This window comes from Theobroma umbraticum, unplaced genomic scaffold, assembly GCF_002168275.2.
Source record: "Theobroma umbraticum cultivar Fairchild unplaced genomic scaffold, ASM216827v3 scaffold_69.0, whole genome shotgun sequence".
NCBI classification, from domain to species: Eukaryota; Viridiplantae; Streptophyta; class Magnoliopsida; order Malvales; family Malvaceae; genus Theobroma; species Theobroma umbraticum.
In genome coordinates, this window is record NW_018397293.1 from 109,709 (window position 1) to 120,165 (window position 10,457).

The 10,457-nt window shown below is 30.8% G+C and overlaps 1 long non-coding RNA gene across 1 annotated transcript; it reads left to right on the forward strand.

Annotated features, from left to right (window-relative positions):
- The first annotated feature begins 1,837 nt into the window (after window positions 1–1,837).
- Window positions 1,838–2,834, forward strand: LOC110428765 (uncharacterized). The gene is made up of 2 exons (XR_002446501.1): window positions 1,838–2,470; window positions 2,604–2,834. It is a non-coding gene; the product is annotated as an uncharacterized LOC110428765 (long non-coding RNA).
- The last annotated feature ends 7,623 nt before the right edge of the window (window positions 2,835–10,457 follow it).

Genomic DNA, 10,457 nt, shown 5'->3' on the forward strand with positions numbered 1-10,457 from the left:
GGGGCAAAAAAATTGTAAATCCCGCTAAATTTCTCAATGGAATTTTTGAATAAAATATTCAGTTGAAAAATTTGGTCAATATTACTATTTTTTAAATTATTGGATGATAAAATCTAATAATATATTAAATAAAAACTAATAATAGTTTAGGTACATACTAATATTAGTTAATATAAATTATAAAAAGATTAATATATATAGTCAACTTATAATTAGTATAATATATTTAAAATATATTAGTTTATTTTATGTATGCAAATTATATATATATCTAATTATATATAAACCTATATTAATATGAAATTAACTGTTATCTATTTTAAATGATATACCTTTATAGGTTAATATATATATGAGATATTAAATATCCTACATATATATTAATATGTTATAATTATTACACATATGTTTTATATGTTAGCTTATAATAAATTTTATTTATATGATTGCATTTAATAACTTTGTTAGTAACTATTACCTTAGTTTTTATAACAAATTATTTACAATTAATTATTAGTTATACAAAGTTTGTAATATATATAATATTATAACATATAATTTGTGTCATTAATATATATAAATAAAGTAATATAACATTATAATTTACATTGATTATATTCATATAAGATAATTCTAATATTATGTTGCTTATATCATTCTTTGCAACTACTTTCATACTATAATTTTAATAATTGAATTGATGAGTACTGTATCAATATAATAAAATACTTGATGTATACTAATATTAGTTGATATAAATTAGCAAGAATTGATAGTAAATTTAATTAAATAATATACTTAATATATTAATTTATTACACATTAATAATGTTTCGTAATATAAAATGTTATATATATTTGGATAAATATATTATATATATTATTTTTACATAAATATTACTATAACTTATAATAAGTTTTACTTATATGATTATATTACTATCTGAATTATATGAACTATATATATACATATAACCTGTATTAAGTATAATAACTATATATATACATATTATTATATATATATAATTGTAACATACATATATTTAATTTACGTATAAGCATTTTTATAACTTATAATAAGATTTACTTGTATGATTATACACACTTAATGAATTTACCAGTTATTATCGTTCTTTATAATATATATATATATATATAGAGAGAGAGAGAGAGAGAGAGTTTAGTAGTTATTATTATAGATACAAATTTTGTAACATATAAAATTATAACATATATTAATTTGATATACTATATAATATAAATATATAACTTATATATATTGATATTTAAGTAAGTTATATTTAATAAAAAATATATTTACTTAATAACTAATAAACAATATATATTATATAAACAACAAAATAGTATTATATATTTGATAATATTAATTAATATATAATATATTATATTTCTCTATAAATGATATTTTATAATATAGTTTATGTAGTAAAATTTATAATAAGTATATTAATGGTTCATTAAATAATATAATATATATAAATCACTTTGATTGTGGTAGGACTCGAACGGAAGGATTGAAAATAATAGTTCCAAAAGTCTACTACTTTACCAATAGTTAATTTTGATAATTGTTGAAACTATAACTATCTAATATAAAGTCTATATCAAATACTATTATAACCGGACATGCCCAACTTTTTCCCCAAATCTTTCTCCAAATTCTAAATCTTTCCAGCCCTAGGCTCATCCCCTGGCCCTTGCCACCCCTTGCCCTGCCTTGCGCTTTGCTGCCTCTTGTCGACGCAGCTTCCATCTCCAAAAGAGTCCTTCCGCTGCTTGTGGTTTCCTTGCTGCTCGGAAGAGGAAATGTAAGTGCCCCTATTTCTTTTACGTCTGAACATTAATTTTTGTTCTTGTTTTTATTTTGTTGTTTGCTGTGTTGTTGAGTCTCCTTCCGCATCTGGGTTTGTTTTTGTTTAGCTATTTGCCTGGGTTTGTTTCTTTATGTACTCGGTTTGTTCTGGTTGACTCCTTTGGTAAGAGTATGCATTTGCGTTTGTAGCTTTTTAGCTCTTATTTTCCTTGAATGTGGTGTTTATTTTAATGAAAAGTTCATTAACCCGAAAATATTGAAAAAAAGGGCTGATGTGGATTTATTTCTTAGCAAAAGTATAAACTTGTATACTTGCTGGAGCTGGTGTGCATGTGTTTCTTTGTAAAAGCATAAACTTTCATACTGATGCCCTAAGTTATGTGTTTTGGTTTAAGTATATTAAATGTGAATGACCGTGACGTGTAATGTGCGCCTACAAATATGTTTGAAGAGACTGTGATTAGATGTGAAATGTGCGTGAATGGGTCATAATTAGGCCCTAAATCTATGAGGAACTCTTGATTGTGGGATTCAGATAAATGCAGTGTGAAGGCAATAAGAAGGAAGACCACTAGTGCTGGTAGGATGAGGTATCTTCGCCATGCCCCTTGCAGGTTCAAGAGTGGTTTCAGTGAAGGTAACAGCAAAATGCAGTAATTTCTTTTATACTTGTTCTTGTAGTACTGGTAGTTTCTTTGCAGGTGATGTTCATTCTTAACATTATTTTTATTTGGTTTTTCTCATAATTTGTTTGTTGGATTGTGATTAAGTCCTCAAGCTGCCCCAAGGAAGCAGGTTGCAGCAGCTTCAGCATAAAGTGCTGTCAGATTGTTTGGAATAAGCTGTTTTATGGGAACATTACTTGAGGAGCTGTTATTACATTGAATGCTTTAGTTGTTATTAAATTTTGAATTTTAGTTTTTAATGCATGTCTCTTATAAATTTTGAATGTGAATTATGGATGTCATTTAATAATTTGTTATCAAAATTTTATTTGGTAATTTTTGTTGGAGAGATATTATTGACGGAACAACAAAATTTTTGTTGGAAATGCATTAGTGAACAAAATTTCTGTCGAAAATTTTCCGTAGAATTTTTCGTTGAAAATGAAGAAATTCCGTGAGAAATTTCCAACAAAATTCCATGAGAAATTCTTTTTCTATCAAAAATTTCGTTGCAAATGCATTTCCAATGGAAATTTTTAACAAAATTTCCTATGGAATTTTGTTGGAAATGCTTCTTCAACAGAAAATTTCATTGGAAAGCATTTCCAATGGAATTGATATGATACAGCTCACGAATCATGCACTTTTTTTGATAAATTTTCAGCAGAAAGTATTTTCGTTCGAAATTTTTCATGAATTTTCAATGGAAAGTATTTTCGATGGTGCTTTTACCGACAGAATTTTCAATAGATTTTTCTATTGAAAATCTATTGGAAAAAGACATTTCCAACATAATTTTATCTTTTTTTGACGTAAAATTTCGTCAAAAAAAGCTTGCTTTTTAGTAGTGAAAGAAATGAAATATTCAGTGCAAAGGTTGTGACAGAGAAAAGAAAACATGATTTTTTTTTGAAGGGTGGTGATGGAGAAAAGAAAAGGAGATAGTGTATCGGTTATGTGGAGTTTGAAAATATTGAGTGGCTAGAAAGGAGATTAGTAGAGAGAGTTGAATACCACATGGAGGCAGGTGAACTACAAAAACATATTCAAGATGGGATGCAATGGAGGCTAAGCATTTCCTTAATCTCTTTTAGTAATGACGAGTATAGGGAAACAAAAGCAAGAGGTTGGGCACACATAAAAAATTGGTTCCAAAATCAATTAGAGTTAAAGTTAGGGGGAAGGAATTAGAGTACCAATTTCAACTCTATTAGTCATGGAAATATATATATATATATATATACATATATTAATTAGAGTTCCAAACTACTACCCTAAAACCATAGTATTTTTTATATTTATCTTTATACATCTCATAATATTCTAACTAACCCAAACTCTAATTAATAAATATTCCCATGACAAAAAATTAATGCCTTACTATTTTAACACTCTTATTTTACAAAAATGTCATTCTATAAGAGTACCAAGACTCTCAAGTTTCTTGAGGTTGCTCAAGAAAACTTTTGACTAATTAAACAAATGCCTTTTTAAGTACTAGAACATGAAATCTATATTTCCAATGGTATGTGTAGAAACCTTTTATTTTCTTTCATAAATACGAAATTCACTATCTTTTAATTATAAAGCAAATACAATAAAGTCAAAAGTAAAGGAAAGGAAGAGAGAGAAATATGAGCAAGAAGTAATGAAATTTGTCATGAATTTGTCACGAAATCAGGGGTCGTGCTTAGTGCAGGAGTTTAGCAAATGGAGCCTGCAAGACTCGAGCGAGCCTCAGAATATCCAACAGCAATGTACAAATTCGACGGTTCACAACTGCAATATACACATTCCTGGTTTAGATTAAACATTTTAAACAATGCCTCTTTGGCACATAGTTTACACACATAACCATATATTTTAAATGTAAGCCATAGGTTGGCTAACACTGTGGGTACATCTTGTACAACAACTAACAAAGGTAGATGACAACATAGTGCCAACATAGTCCAACAACATATTATAGTTTGAAAATTAAAAATCGAAACTAGAAGACATCAAAATGCAAGTGAATGACAAGAATGATGAATGTGCATGTCAAGGTGGCCATCAAACCCAAATAACGTAGGAGGTGAGGAGAGTAGGCGATGTCTCTTGTGATGGACTCAAGATGGTGGAGGAAAGTGAACATGAAATTGCTCCTTAAACAGCTACTGACGATGAAGTAGCTTTCAACTTTGAGCCTCCAAAGCATCCAACTTGTTAACCACACAAGCATCCATAGATTCCGTAAAAGACAATAGTTGAGTCAAGGCTTACTTAGAGTCAAAGGTAGTGGACATAGGAAGAAAGCTAAGGTCGACACTCTAGTGCACACTTGGACTTCTATTAAGGGCTACACTATGCTCAGCAAAGTTGTCCTCATTTCCCTTATCCTTAACAAGATCAAGTTCATTACTGATTTCTTTACCCACCCAAGAACAGTTGACATACACTTTAAGCTTGGTTATGGCATGTTCTTTGATCTTCGTATTCATGGCATGTTGTTTAAGTGGGTCAATCCTAGTGTTGATACCCATGGAGTCAATAATAGCACTAATAGACTTGTTAATGATTTTCAACATGTTGTCAAGAATGAATTTGACTAGCTGGACATGGTGGTTGGATTTAATGCAGTAAAGAAACCAAGAATCCTCACTTTTAACGGTGGAATAATTTATGCCATAAGGGTGAAAGGTATGTGATAACTCTATGATATAGAGTTATTTGGACTTAATTTAGATAGTAATTTAACTTAGTTCTTATAGTAATGCATAGAAATTAGTAGATTTTATTTAATTATTTTAAATTAGTTATTTTAGGTGAGTCAATCTAAGCATAGTTAATTTTATACTTAATTTGGTGTTAATGTGGTTAAGATAAGTTGTTATTAATTTATTTGTGCTTTTGTAGGTGTTTAATGAAAGAAGAATTTTAGTATGAGACATGATGAGGTGGAGAATATGATTGTAAAAGGATAGACACTTGACACTAGTCGTATTCTTGTCATTAGTGGAAGGGTAAGTATGCATAGTGGATAGAATCTCATTGGAAAAGACCTCCTCGACATAGCCTCGATCCCCTTAATGAACATTAAAGTCTAGGACAAATTCTAGGGTGTGTTCAGCTACCACAATTTTTGTACCCATGACATAGGTAGAGAACCTATCAGTGTGTTCTACGAGTACGCTATCTTCATAGTCTTGAAATTTTGTGGTTCCATTAAAGTAAAACACCTTAACTAAATCGGCATAATATGTTTAGTTCATTGACAAGTAATTGAGCCCGCCTAATTCTCAAAAATTATCAATGTATGAAAAATTAATGCTTTAGAGATATTTAAAGTCGATTACTCATTTCGGTTTTACATCTTGCTTGGTGTAATCCTTGTCAAATTTGAACTCTAAGGAAGGGTGAGAGAAGTTCCACTTGAAGGAGCTATCATTGGTGTGTGGTGTTGGTGATGGTAGTGGTTGGGAGGAGGTGGTAGTGTTTTGGTTTTAGGCCTGATGGTTGGAAGTAGTGGATTTGGTGTGTTTAAGTAGGGAGGCTGTTTGAGTTTTGATTTTGTGAAAAAAAAACTGATAAAAGTGATCAAAGGCGTCTAGGAGGACTTGTAATCGGTGACATTGACCTAAAAATCAAGCAATTTAAAAAAATTAAAGAAAAAATGATGGTTTAAGTAGTAAAAAATTGTTGGAAATGCTTTAGTCAGTGTGGATTAGAAGGAAAAACAAAAAAAAAATTAAGAGTTGAGAGAATTTGGAAAAGGAAAAGGCGTAGAATGGAGAGAAAATGAGTTGTCAAACTTTTAAAACCCCAAAATGTATCAATACATGTGCTTGTGCATCTATACATTTATGGCAAGATGTTTTATTTTTGGCTATTGGACGAAATGTATTGATATATTGTATGATATATAGATACATGTTTGTGCATGTATTGATATATTGTATGATATATAGATACATGTTTTTGCATGTATTGATACATGTAATCACATGATTTTAATTTTGGTTATTAGATTGATTGTATCAATACATTTTCAAATGTATTGATACATGTTCTTAAAGGTATTGATGCATGGAGAAAGTATCAATACATCAACTTCTTTAGCCTAAAACAAATTGATTTTAACTTCAAAAAATCCAATATGGGGTTCTAGACACTTGGTACAATCAAAATAATGTGAGGTTTTGATTTGAAAACATTGAAGATAAAGTTTGGAACCAGTGCAAGCGAAATTTGGAAATAAAATCAAGAGTTTTGAAAGAAATTTGGCTCCCTCAACAACTCTCCCACAAAACTTAAAAGTTAGATGGCCATGGCATGAATGCAGATATATATATATATATATATAAATATGTATGTATGTATACATAACTAAATAACAATCATACATAAGAATTTTATGGACATACAGGTGTGTATATGCACAATTAAGATTCAAGTATTAAACATGAAGTCATTTCAAACATTATCCTTAATTTGAAATAAGAGATACATAAAACACTATGCTTGCTGAACGCAATATAGGTGCAAGAAATAGATGTATACGGCATGCCACAGTCAACATTATGCAAAGTCAGTGATCAAAGGTAGTTACTAGCCAGAATTTTTTTTAGGGTGGATTTATAAGGCTTAATTCATTTCTAATCTTGTAAAATTGTTCCTTATCAAGTGCTTTTGTGAAGATGTTAGCTAATTGATCTTTTGTACCTATATGTTTAAGAACTATATCTCCTTTTTGAACATGATCTCTAATAAAGTAATGCCTTATTTCTATATGCTTAGTCCTAGAGTGATAGGTGGGATTTTTTGTGAGATTTATGGCACTAGTATTGTCACATTTTATGCGAATTCTTTCCATGGCTAGTCCATAATCTTCTAATTATTGCTTCATCCCTAACACTTAAGCACAACAACTTTCGACAGCCACATATTCAGCTTCAGTAATGGATTGAGCTACACTATTTAGTTTCTTTGAAACCATGTGATCAATATACTACTTAAAAATTGACATGTACCAGATATGTTCTTTCTATTTATTTTACATCCACTAAAGTCGACATCTGAGTATGAGTGGAGATAAAAAATGGAACTCCTTGGATACCATATTCCTAGGTTAGATGTGTTTTTTAAATATTTAAAAATTCTTTTGACAGCACTTAAGTATGGTTCTCTAGGAGATAATTGAAACCTAACAAATAGACCTACATTAAAACTTATGTTTGGTTTACTAGTGGTGAGGAAAAGTAAGGAACCAATCATTAATCTATAAAGTTTTTGATTAACGGGCATACCTTTTTCATCCTGGTCAAACATTGTTGATGTGCTCATTGGTGTCCGGTATGTTCTTGTACCTTCCATGCCAAACTTTTAAAGCATGCCTTTTGTACACTGAGCTTGACTTATGCATGTGCCATCTTCCTTTTGTTTGATTTGCAATCCAAGAAAATAGTTTATCCATATTTAGTCTTGCAGCTTTCATATTGACCCATTAAGATTGCCTTAGCCAAAGACTTTTAGTTAATATAAGCTAGGAGCAAATGATATATGTCTCATTCAAATCACTTGGAGTGATGAATCCTCTCTGGACTACTCATTCAGCTTGGCATACTTCATGCCAAACCCAAAAGGATCTTGTTTAAGCATTTGGTCACCTTCAGACCTATAGAGATGAAATCAAAGTATGACAATTTACATACAAGATGACCTGGCATCACAAGTCTAAGGATTACTTACACTACTAACACATGAGAGTATTTCCATAGACATTTGAGTGAAATACCAAATGGAACTCTCATAGTGGGTCATGTTCAATGAACTTGTTCTTTAGCAAGCACCCACATACTATCCTCAAGTATCTCACATATTTCAACCTATGAGATCAGCTACTTACTTCCAAAGTAAGGAGGCTTAGCTTGTACTTGCCTTCGAACATTATTAATGTCCATATTCTTAACAATACAATGACCAGGAACATATTTAGGAACAAGGTTTTGATGCATAAGAATCTCATAATTATAACCTTTATAATTTCTTTGTAAGGCCATTATGTTCCAAAAACTTTATCTACATAAATCTTTTATAACTCTTTATAAATAAACTCATGAATAAAGAAATACCTCATACATCTTATAAAATATCCATAATGTATTTAACATGAAATATGACTAATTAATGCAGGGTTTTGCTAGCACATAATCGATTGGCTTGCAAAGCTTACACTAACAATCTCCCACTAGTACTAAAGCCAATCACCCTTATATCTAATACCAAAGCCCTTTAAGTCATGATCATGTTTCTATTGAGACAAAACTTTAGTGAGAGGGTTAGCTAAGTTGTCCTTCGTGGATGCTCTCTTTATGTTAATATCACCTCTTCCAATGATTTCCCTGATCAAGTGATAACATAGCAATACATGTTTGGGCCATTGATGAGACCTCTGTTCCTTTGCTTGCGCAATGGCTCCATTGTTGTCATAGTACAAAGTCACAAGATCAACAATTCTAGGAACCACACCAAGTTCAATTACAAACTTCTTGATCTAAACTTCCTCCTTCACTACCTTAGAAGTGAAGATGTATTTAGCCTTAGGAAACATTGCCTTTCTTTGTAGAGAAGGAAATCCCCATATCCTGTAAAGATCACCTCTCATCCCCCTCCCCAACATGACCTCCCAAGGACCCCAACTGACCCATCCAAACAACCTGCTCAGAACAAACCTCACTGGCAAAGTCCTAAGACAAAAGAAGACACCTTAGAAACCAGCCTAGCCACTAACTCCAAAAAAGACAAAGGACCGCCTAAATTCAATCACAACTCCCTAGCACCACTCCCCCACAAAACCTCACCCCACCCTTCCCCTTAACAACTTCACCACACACACCCCTCCAGCGCCTCCCCCCCCCTCCTCCAAAAAAACGAGAACATCAACTTTATATAATATCTTAATAATTTGTATTCAATCTTTCCCTTTTGAACTCATTTTCTTCCTTTTTTTTTTCCTTATAGTAGACTTGTTTTACTTCTTTGGGGTTTTGTCAGTTAAAATTCTACCACGCAAGTATACGTATCGAATAGATAGTATATTAGCAAGTAGAGTATCGATCCCGCAGGGAATTGATCTAAAATTTTACTAAGTCTAAAATTATTGCAAATTAATCTTATCCAAACAATATCAAAATAATATCAAATCAAACTAAGTTATAGCAGAATTAAATTAAGAAAAATCAAAATAATAAATACTCAAATAAATATCAAATCAAACAAGCCTAGGATTACAATATCCCTCACCACGTCATCTAAATTTTACCTCTCTTCCTTAACTTATCTCAATGGTTTGAATTGCTAACCTAGAGTCCTAAATTATTTATAAGGGTCCTCCAACTCATCTTATAAAAATATCTATTTTAACCAAAACACTATATCCCTATGTGAATTGAAATTAAAACAAACTCATTAAGTTCAGGCTCTAATTTGGCTACATATGGCCTATAGGTATATCCCTATCCTATACGCAATCAATTAATATGATCATATGCTATCTCAATTTTAGTCTACACTAAACTCCCTTTCCCAAGTTTGTTTAGGTTTCTAGATCAATTTAATTGGTGGCCATGCAATTAAAAGCATTAAGAACAAATTGGAATAAACAATTCAAATCCCTTGAAAATAAGCAAGAAAGTGATTAAAAATCTAGATTACATGTGAGTTCAATTGCAATCCTAGAAAATAACTTAATGATGAGTTTGCATTTGAATTGAGATATGAACTTGAATAATATCTATGTGTTGCCTAGAGTTATGAATATGGATTAACTATTGAGGATATTAAAGGTAATTAATGAAATGGTGCAATTGAATTCTAGTTAAATGTTTTCATGATTAAGTTATTGCATATTGTTTTATGTTTTGCTCGAGGACTAGCAAAATCTTAGAAAAAGTTTTTGAGCTCAAGGATATTCTTGATGAA